Below are 11,220 nucleotides of genomic sequence, written 5' to 3'. Positions count from 1 at the left end.
TACGAGTTGACATGACACATCAAAGCACCGCACTCGATATATTTCAATAATTTGCGTTTACCGATGCATTAATTACAATGCATGCATGCATGCCATGACTCTCCTTTTGATACTTGCATGTGTTGATTTAAAGCACCTTGAAGTAGTATGAATATGTGACGGTAAAGCTTTGTAATGCCCCGGCCCTAATAAAGCGAGAGATGGTTGTGCACGAGGAGGGCGAGATCATGCAGACGGAACAGGACCCGACGATGGAGCTCTCTATGGTCTCGATGGACCTCACCTTGCTCCACAGCCCCTTGTGCCTCCGCCACTTGAAGCCTCCAGTGTATGAGGTTCGAATACACCTCGTCCGTTCGGCTGATCAAGCAAGGTGCAGGTATCTTGATTGATGTGTAGTTCAATTGATTTGTGCAGTGCAAGGGAGGGCACCTGGCTTGCGCGGACTGCCGCGTCGAGCGCCCCAGGAACTAGCGGCAGTGCCAGAAGTGCGAGCGCGGCGGTGGCTTCGACGTGCGGAACACGGCAGTGGACGCCGTCCTCTCCTCGGTGAGGCTGGAGTGCACGCACGAAGGTTGTGGGCTCTACGTCACTTACCATAAGCTTGCCGATCACCAGAGCGTGTGTCCGCTCGCGCCCTGCAAATGCCCCGTGCCCGTCTGCAGCTACGAAGGCCCGCCGCCGGTGCTCACCCACCACATCAGCACCGTGCATCCCATGCCCGTGCACAGGATCCAGTACGGCAAGGCGCTCCGGCTACAAGTGCCACCGTCGGAGCCATGGCTCTTGCTGTTCGCGGAGGAGGACGGCCGCACGTTTTTCTTGGTCGGCGGCATGCTCGACATCGGCGCGCCTATCGCCGTGTCGGTCGTCTGCATCAAAGCGGGGGCGTCCCCACTACCGCACTACGTGGCCAAGCTGTGGGTGAACGGCCCGCCGGGGGAGCCCAAAGGTAGGACCGACGCCGTCAAGGTGGAAATGGAGGTGACAAGCAGCAGGGATCCCGGCGACGTCGCCGTGCAGGAGCTGACTGAGGGAGTCCTGGATTAGGGGGTCTCCGGACAGCCGGACTATATCCCTTGGCCGAACTGTTGAACTATGAAGATACAAGATTGAAGACTTCGTACCGTGTCTGGATGGGACTCTCCTTGGCGTGGAAGGCAAGCTTGGTAATATGGATATGTAGATCTTCTTCCTTGTAACCGACTATGTGTAACCCTAGCCCCCTCCGGTGTCTATATAAACCGGAGGGTTTAGTCCGTAGGACAACATACAATCATACCATAGGCTAGCTTCTAGGGTTTAGCCTCTACGATCTCGTGCTAGATCAACTCTTGTAATACTCATATCATCAAGATCAATCAAGCAGGACGTAGGGTATTACCTCCATCGAGAGGGCCCGAACCTGGGTAAACATTGTGTCCCCCGTCTCCTGTTACCATCCGCCTTAGATGCACAATTCGGGACCCCCTACCCGAGATCCGCCTGTTTTGACACCGACATTGGTGCTTTCATTGAGAGTTCCACTGTGCCGTCACCATAAGGCTTGATGGCTCCTTCGATCATTGGTAACGATGCGGTCCAGGGTGAGGTTTTCCTCCCCGGACAGATCTTCATATTCGGCGGCCTCGCACTGCGAGCCAACTCGCTTGGCCACCTGGAGCAGATCGAAAGCTACGCCCCTGGCCATCAGATCAGGTTTGAAAACTTAAACTACACCGCCGACATCCGCGGAGACTTGATCTTCGACGGATTCGAGCCTATGTCAGGTGCGCCGCACGATCACGACGAGCATGATTTAGCTCTACCGTCGGATAGTGTTCGGGAGATCACACCTGCAACTACTCCGTCCTTCAATCCGGAGCAATTTGCGCCATCCGAGGATGGGTGGATAGACCCCGCCGTGGAGGCCGCACTCTCAGTGGCGATGGAGCCGAATACTGACTTCACCCTTTACGAGAGCCGTGTTGCCAAACCACTGGATTCGTCTCCGGCCACGGACTCCGAGCCGCCTGCGTCCATGCCTATCGAATCCGATTGGGCGCCAATCATGGAGTTCACCTCCGCGGATATCTTTCAGCACTCGCCTTTTGGCGATGTGCTAAATTCATTAAGGTCTCTCTCCTTGACAGGAGAACCTTGGCCGAACTATGTCCGGCTAGAATGGGATGCGGACAACGAAGAAATTCGCTCCCCACCCACCACCCACTTAGTATCCACTATCGACGATTTAACCGACATGCTCGACTTCGACTCCGAAGACATCGACTGTATGGACGACGATGTAGGAGACGAACAGGAACCACCGCCCACTCGGCGCTGGACCACCACCTCATCATAAGATATATACATGGTGGACACCCCAAAGAAGGCAATGGCGACGAGACAGCGGAGGATGACCCCTCCAAGAAGCAACCCAAGAGCCGACGTCAGCGGCGCCGCTCTAAGTCCCGCCATAGCAAAAGTAGTGATACCGGCACAAGAGACAATAACACTCCAGATAGTGCCGAAGACGACAATAATCCCCTCCAGCACAATTTAGAGCGAGAGGGTGAACAAGCTAGCTGTGATGGCCTAGCTTATTAGGGATGATAGACTACTCATATCAATAAGGAATTCCTTCTTTTACGGGAGCCCATTCGGACAGAACTTCAAAGTTAAGCGTGCTCAGCTTGGAGTAGTGTCAAGATGGGTGACCGATCGGGAAGTTGCTCCTGGGTGCGCACGAGTGAGGACAAAGTGCGCAGAAAAGACTAGTATTGATCTGTGGGGCCAGTCTAGATCCCGCTAGGAGTAACGACCACCGGCGGGTGTGTCCGGGGCATTACAAGTTGGTATCAGAGCCGACCCTCATGGTTACACGGATGGTTGCAGACAGGTGCGCGTTCATGTTGTTCATGACGTTTGTGACCCGTCATGGCACCTGACATGGCACATGTACCGGACTGGATGCACAGACGTATGTGCCAAGAGGGAATGTTCCTGTGGCCCGACGAGGACGTCGGTTCCTCTGAGTGGGGGTGTATGTGATGGCCTGGCTTATTAGGGATGATAGACGACTCATATCAACAAGGAATTCCTTCTTTTCCGGGAGCCCATTCGGACAGAACTTCAAAGTTAAGCATGCTCAGCTTGGAGTAGTGTCAGGATGGGTGACCGACCGGGAAGTTGCTCCCAGGTGCGCACGAGTGAGGACAAAGTGCGCAGAAAAGACTAGTATTGATCTATTGGGCTAGTCTAGATCCCGCCATGAGTAACGACCACCGGCGGGTGTGTCCGGGGCGTTACACTAGCCCTCCATAGCGGGCGGCAGATGGAGAATCGGAGGAGGACAATTACATGCCTCTCTCCGAAGATGAGGTGAGCCTCAGCGACGAAGAATTTATCGTGCCTGAGGATCCCGTCGAGCAGGAGCACTTGAAGCGCCGGCTTATGGCCACAGCAAATAGCTTGAAGAAAAAGCAACAACAGCTTCAAGCTAATCAAGATCTACTAGCAGATAGCTGGACCGAAGTCCTTCCGGCCGAGGAATACGATCTCGAGCGTCCCTCCAAGAGTTACCCAAAGCGCGGGTTGCTACCCCACCTCGAGGAGGAAGCATTGAAACCTACATCACCAGTGTACGATGCGACTGACCGGCCACCTCGTGGCCGAGCCGGAGAGGCGTTTCAGCCTGAAGTTCATCCTGCACCCCGCCGCCACTCAAACAAAAACACCAAGGCCCGGGGCAACACACGGGACCCGCGAGATGTATTGGACAGCAGGGAAAATCATGCAAGGTCGATATACGGGTCACGGGGGCGCGCGCCAACGCAGGACGATGACCGTCGTGCCAGATACACTAAAAGTAAATTCGGCCGGGCCAAATACAGCAGACAAGACTCATATGAACTGCGTCGTGATATAGCCCGGCACAGAGGCGCCGCACACCCCCTATGCTTCACTGATGAAGTTATGGATCACGAATTCCCGGAGGGTTTTAAACCCGTAAATATCGAATCATATGATGGTACAGCAGATCCCGCTGTATGGATTGAGGATTTCCTCCTCCACATCCACATGGCTCGCGGTGATAATCTGCATGCCATCAAGTACCTCCCACTAAAACTCAAAGGACCAGCTCGGCATTGGCTGAATAGCTTGCCAGCAGACTCCCTCGGCAGTTGGGAGGATTAGGAAGACGCATTCCTTGACAACTTCCAGGGCACTTATGTGCGACCACCGGATGCTGATGACTTGAGCCATATAACTCAGCAGCCAGGGGAGTTGGCTAGGCAATTCTGGACACGGTTCCTAACTAAGAAAAACCAAATTGTCGACTGTCCGGATGCAGAGGCCTTAGCGGCATTCAAGCATAACATCCGTGACGAGTGGCTCGCCCGGCACCTCGGCTAGGAGAAGCCGAAGTCTATGGCAGCCCTCACGACACTCATGACCCGCTTTTGCGCGGGCGAGGATAGCTGGCTGGCTCGCAACAACAACACATCAAGGAATCCGGGCACTTCGGGTACCAAAGATGCCAACGGCAGACAACGTCGTAACAGACAAAAGCGCTGCAACAACGGCGATAACACCGATGATACGGCAGTAAATGCCGGATCCAGAGGCTCTAGATCCGGTCAGCGGAAAAAGCCATTCAAAAGAAGTACTCCGGGCCCGTCCAGTTTGGATCGCATACTTGATCGCTCGTGTCAAATCCACGACACCCCCGATAAGCTAGCCAATCACACCAACAGAGAATGTTGGGTGTTCAAGCAAGCCGGCAAGTTGAACGCCGAAAACAAGGACAAGGGGCTGCACAGTGATGACGAGGAGGAGCCCCGGCCGCCGAACACGGGAGGACAGAAGAGGTTCCCCCCACAAGTGAAGACGGTGAACATGATATACGCAACCCACATTCCCAATAGGGAACGGAAGCATGCACTAAGGGACGTCTATGCAATGGAGGCCGTCGCCCCAAAGTTCAACCCATGGTCCGCTTGTTCAATCACCTTCGATCGCAGGGACCATCCCACTAGCATCTATCATGGCAGATCCGCCGCACTGGTCCTAGACCCCATCATCGACGAATTTCACCTCACTCGAGCCCTTATGGACGGCGGCAGTAGCCTGAACCTGCTCTATCAGGATACAGTGCACAAAATGGGTATAGATCCCTCGAGGATCAAACCCACCAAAACCACCTTTAAGGGCGTCAGCCCAGGTGTAGAGGCCCATTGCACGGGCTCAATCACACTGGAAGTGGTCTTCGGATCTCCGGACAACTTCCAAAGTGAGGAGTTAATCTTCGATATCGTCCCGTTCCGCAGTGGCTATCACGCACTACTCGGGCGAACCGCATTTGCAAAATTCAATGCGGTACCGTATTACGCATACCTCAAGCTCAAGATGCCAGGACCTAGGGTGGTCATAACAGTCAATGGAAACACAGAACGCTCGCTCCGCACGAAAGAGCACACTGCGGCCCTCGCAGCAGAAGCACCCTTTTAAGGCAAACCACCAATTCGGCGATACAGTCCCCGAACACCGTCAAGCGAGTCCGGAGTAAACCGCAACAGGATTGCCTGGCATGTTCAGAGCTCGCCTAGCAATTCGGCCCCCCGTCCTAGTCCCAGTCAAGTGACAAAATCCGTGCCACGCGTACATAATTACGCACTGAAAATACCATGGGCATAGGCGGGGGCACGACCAAGGCACGTCCCACAATGCGGCTTAACCGCCCTAGGGGCTGCATACCTTTATCATTTTTTCTCTTTCAGGACCTTACTCTCTGGAAGCCCTTTCCGGCGGTATGATTGCCGGACACATTACGGGAAGGAACAACCAAGGCAAGAAGCTAAGACATACAAGGGAACCCCCAGGTGGTCTCTAATAACAATCGGTATACCCGCTTTTTACTATCCATACGCAGCTTGCCCTTGGATAGGTCATGTCAAATAGTCCCATTTTTTGCTTATTGCACTACTTGTATCAGTACGCTTCAACGTATTATTTAAATAACAGCGCATAGCATTAGTCTATTATTGCATTATCCATCCCTTTTTCCTTATATGTTCATTTACAACAACTTGCACCCGTACATTCTGGTACGGTCAGTACGCCAGGGGCTTTCGTTTACCCCATAATACGGCGTGAGAATTCCGAACACTTTCGATAGTGCGGCACCCCGAACTTATAGCATTATATGCATCAGCTCTGAATCATGTCTTGGGTCAATAGTTGGGTTTGCCTGGCTCCCATGTTTTGGTACCTTACATTCCGCTATATCGGCTAAGGTAGCGCTGGGAGAACTACTACGATTGTGTCCCGGTTCTTCCGGACGAGCACCTCAGTAGAGAAAGCGAAAAACTGACTGTCATGATAAGGCGAGAGTTGGTCGCTGTTGAGAGGTCTCAAGTCCTTAAAGACTTTTTCTGCTTCGGGCGAGGAGTCGGCCTTGCCCAACTTAGGCGTATATAGCGCCCCAAATTCGGCCTTCCGAATACTAGGGGCTTCGCCAAAATTTAAAATTGTAGACTTCTATGGCTAAGTGAGAGTGATAAAGCCTTATAGTCCGATTGCCTGGTTTGTTGTGCTGAACACCTCCCTCGAAGGACCCAAAATTGGGATAAAGAGTGCTCAGGTTTATCCCGAACACCCTAGTACTAGTTACATTTGGGCAGAAGCCGACGACTGGCCAACTCTCAGATTATATAAATGGCCGCACATAAGGTAATATTTTAAATTCAAAAAGTGTTGCATAGCGCAAATGAACTCGTTTCACATTACAGGATCACATGAGCATGCTCATTCAAAAATTAAATCTGTGGCACATTCCTCCGCCATAAGGCGGGAACCCTTTAGGACACAGTCATAATATATTTTGGGGCAGCGATGCTCCTTGCCATCCGGCGGCCCCTCCTTCACCAGCTTCATGGCGTCCAGCTTCGCCCAGTGCACCTTCGCCCGAGCAAAAGCCCTGCGCGCACCCTCGATGTAGATGGACCGCTTTATGATTTCAAGCCGTGGGCAGGCATCCACAAGCCGCCTCACTAGACCGAAGTAGCTGCTAGGCACGGGATCGCCAGGCCACATCCAGACTATAAGACCCTTCATGGCCTATTCGTCCGCCTTGTGAAGCTCGACCAGTTGCTTTAGTTGGTCGCTCAAGGGCATTTGGTGTTTGGTCCCAGTATATTGAGACCAGAACAACTTTTCTGTCGAGCTCCCCTCCTCAGCTCGGTAAAACTCCGCGGCATCCAGTACAGTGCGGGGAAGATCTGCGAACGCTCCTGGAGAGCTCCGAACTCGGGTAAGTAAAAGGAAAGTTTCCTTCACATGCTTGCTTTGCATAATGAATGCCTTACACGCTGCTATCTTCTTCACCACGTCAATCTCCTGGAGGGCCTTGTGGGCTTCAGCCTTGGCGCTCCGTGCGCTTTCGAGCGCCTTTGCAAGCTCGGACTCTCGCGTCTTAGAGTCAAGCTCTAAGGACTCGTGTTTTTTGGCGAGAGCCTCGAGCTCTTGCTGCACCTCGCGTACCCGGGATTCTTGATTTTCCCACTCAATGCGCTCCTTGGCCGCATCGTCTTTGACCTCGGACAACGCCTTCTTCAGGGTCGCCATCTCGGTCGTGGCCCCTGGCAAATTCATGATGATCCTATTAATTTACAACCGAACTTCTTTTTAATGTATAGACAAGGTATTGCTTACCTTTTCTCTCGTCGAGCTGCCTCTTGGTAAGGCCGAGCTTGTCCTTGGACCACTCCAGGTCCTGCTTCAGTGCAGCGACTTCCGCAGTACGTGTGGCAGCGGCCAGCAGTGAAGCCTGCACATGCACATAGACATATTCTAATTAGACTCCTGAGTCATTATTTGATCCTCTATTCGGCCTTTCTTCGCGAACGCCAATCAGAGCATCAGGGGCTACTGTCTATGCGGTAATATTTTCCTATATTTCGATTGCTTACTTGAAAGCTTGTTAGGAGGCTGGCACAAGCTTCGGTTAGTCCATTTTTGGCGGACTGAACTTTCTTGATCACCGCACTCATGATAGTACGGTGCTCTTCGTCGATGGAAGCGCTGCCAAGCACTTCCAGCAAGTTGTCCGGTGCCTCCGGATGGATAGAGGCCACCGGCACGGGCAGCTTGCCCCCCTTAACGGGGGATCACCTGCCGGAGTCCGGAACCACCGAAGGATCCGGCGTAGTGTTCGGCTGGGGGCCGAACTTGGAGCCCATTGGGATCTTGCTCCCTCTGCGCCCAGGACCCGGAAGGTCGCCTCGAGGTGCCCCCAGGACTACCTCCCCTCGGCTCGATGCCTTTTGAGACAACACCTCAATGTTGTCCGTAGGGAAAGGGGTGGAGGCGGTCGGAAGTGAATCGCTATTCATATCCGACAAGTCCAAAGAACCGTCCAATGAAGATACGTCGAGACAGGATCGGGACGGACTGCATAATCATATTCGGCGTAAGGAGAAGTAGTGCAATAAAAATACCATGAATTACTATGGTATCCGGATACTTACGACTTCGCCAGGGGCTTGTCCCTGGGTAACCACTCGTCGTACCTGTAGGCGGCCGTCGTGGAGCAGTCCGGAAGAAGGGTCCTTCCCTTCTTGGACCCTTCGGCCTGCCCGGTTGGGGCGGCTTTCCTTTTCTTATCTCCCCCGGCTGGGGGGGGGGGACTTTTCTCTTCCTCCTCCTCGTTTTCGTGGGAGGAGTGCGCTTCGGAGTTATCGGACGATGAATCCGACATAACCTTGCATCGAAGACCCTTTCGGGTCCCCGTGGACTTCTTCTGGGCCTTCTTCACCGGCACCTCGTAAGGCGCCGGAACCAGCATCTCCGTTAGGAGAGCATCTGCAGGATCTTCAGGTAGGGGGGCTAGGCAATCGAGCTGCTCCGCTGTCTCTACCCAGTCCTATTAATGGCATGGAAGCTTAGATCCTGCACATCATTAAACTGGGCAAATAAATATCCTGTGAGATATAAAAACTTACCGGATTGGCATGGCGCTTTGCGCTGAGTCCGCGGTCCTTGGTAAGGGGAGGAGTTACATCGGCGCCCTTGAACAGCACCTTCCAGACGTCCTTGTGCGTCGTGTCGAAGAGCTCTCGCAGCGTCTGGTGCTTGGCCGGGTCGAACTCCCACAAATTGAATGCCCGTCGTTAACATGGGAGGATCCGGCGGAAGAGCATGACCTAGACCATGTTGAGAAGCCTGATTTTCTTGCTCATCATGTTCCTGATGCAGGCCTGGAGTCCGGTCAGCTCTACCGGGGAACCCCAGGACATGCCCTTCTCTTTCCAGGAAGTGAGCTGCATGGGGATTCCGGATCGAAATTTGGGGACCGCCACCCAGTTGGTGCCGCGCGGCTCGGTGATGTAGAACCACCCCGATTGCCAACCCTTTATGGTCTCCACATAGGAACCTTCAAGACAGGTGACATTAGGCATTTTGCCCACCATGGCTCCTCCGCACTATGCTTGCTGGCCGACCACCACCTTCGGTTTGACATTGAAGGTCTTCAGCCACAGGCCGAAGTGGGGCCTGATGCGGAGGAAGGCCTCGCACACGACGATGAACGCCGAGATGTTGAGGATGAAATTGGGGGCCAGATCATGAAAATCCAGCCCGTAGTAGAACATGAGCCCGCGGACAAACGGGTGAAGGGGAAATCCCAGTCCGCGGACAAAGTGGGTAAGGAAAACTACCGTCTCATGGGGTTCGGGCGTAGGGATGATCTGCCCTGCATCTGGCAGCCAGTGCGTGATATCCGCGGCCAGATATCTGGCTTCCTGTAGCTTTGTGATGTTCTCCTCTGTGACGGAGGATACCATCCACTTGCCTCCTGCTCCGGACATGCTTGGAGTGGTTTGAGGAGAAAGACGCAAACTTGGGCGCTGGAGCTTGAGTGTGCGAGAATGGACAAGAAAGGAGGAAGAAGGCATGGGTAAAAAGGGTGAATCTTTGTCCCTTTATAAGGGCGGAAGAGGCGATGCGCCTCCCCACTTACCTGGTAAAATCGCTTATTCCCCGAACGCTGTAATTGATGGCCCGTTTGGTTACCCATACCCGTATTGATGAGAATACCGCGATAAGGGGACACAATCCCTGCTTCGACAAGACATGTCAAGGAAACCGCCTCGCTATATGTGTAGTGCTGGTTGAGGAAAGACGGTTCGAATAATGACCGGGCCATGGCATGATGTCATGTTGCTAACCGTGTCAGCAGATTAAATTTGTGGAAATATTATTCTCTCTACGGTGGTATGTGGAACTTGTTTTGCAGAGCCGGACACTATCCTTGTGTTCAAAATCCTCTATGGAGTATCGGAGGAAGAACCCGCCTTGCAATGCCGAAGACAAATTTGCGTGCCAGACTCATTGTCATTGAAGCCTGGTTCAGGGGCTACTGAGGGAGTGCTGGATTAGGGGGTCTGCGAACAGCCGGACTATATCCCTTGGATGGACTGTTGGACTATGAAGATACATGATTGAAGACTTCGTCCCATGTCCGGATGGGACCCTCCTTGGCGTGGAAGGCAAGCTTGGTAATACAGATATGTAGATCTTCTTCCTTGTAAACGACTCTGTGTAACCCTAGCCCCCTCCGGTGTCTATATAAACCGGAGGGTTTAGTCTGTAGGACAACATACAATCATACCATAGGATAGCTTCTAGGGTTTAGCCTCTACGATCTCGTGGTAGATCAACTCTTGTAATACTCATATCATCAAGATCAATCAAGCAGGACGTAGGGTATTCCCTCCAGCGAGAGGGCCCGAACCTGGGTAAACATCGTGTCCCTCGTCTCTTGTTACCATCCGCCTTAGATGCACAGTTCGGGACCCCCTACCCGAGATCCACCGGTTTTGACACCGACACTGACCTTCTTCACAGTTCCACCCAAGCTGGTGGTCGGGGCTAAGTTGGTGTCCCTGCACATTCAAATTGACAAGCTCACGTCCTAAATGATTCTACAGTGCCTTCTGTTTATCTTAGTAATATGCTAATATAGGGGTTAGCTCGGTCTACTATAGCTTAAGAGATGGTGGGGTTTGGTGGCGATGCAACAATTACCTCGACATCAGATCAGTAGTGAAAGTAAATTGAATAGTTGAATGGATATTTTGTGTCTGTTGGATATAAAGATCCTTTGGGTAAGAAGTAACAACTTATATGTTTTTTTGAAACGGAACAGCGATACTAGTATAATTTTTGTTGTAATGCACTAAT

At 52.7% G+C, this 11,220-nt stretch overlaps 1 pseudogene; it reads left to right on the top strand.

Moving 5' to 3' along the window:
- The first annotated feature begins 200 nt into the window (after window positions 1–200).
- On the top strand, window positions 201–10,955 carry LOC147984485 (E3 ubiquitin-protein ligase SINA-like 4; annotated as a pseudogene).
- The last annotated feature ends 265 nt before the right edge of the window (window positions 10,956–11,220 follow it).

This window comes from Triticum urartu, chromosome 2A (genome assembly GCF_056163025.1).
Source record: "Triticum urartu cultivar PI428250 chromosome 2A, HENAU_Tu73, whole genome shotgun sequence".
In the NCBI taxonomy this organism is placed as follows: Eukaryota; Viridiplantae; Streptophyta; class Magnoliopsida; order Poales; family Poaceae; genus Triticum; species Triticum urartu.
This window is presented reverse-complemented; position numbering and strand designations above follow the sequence as displayed.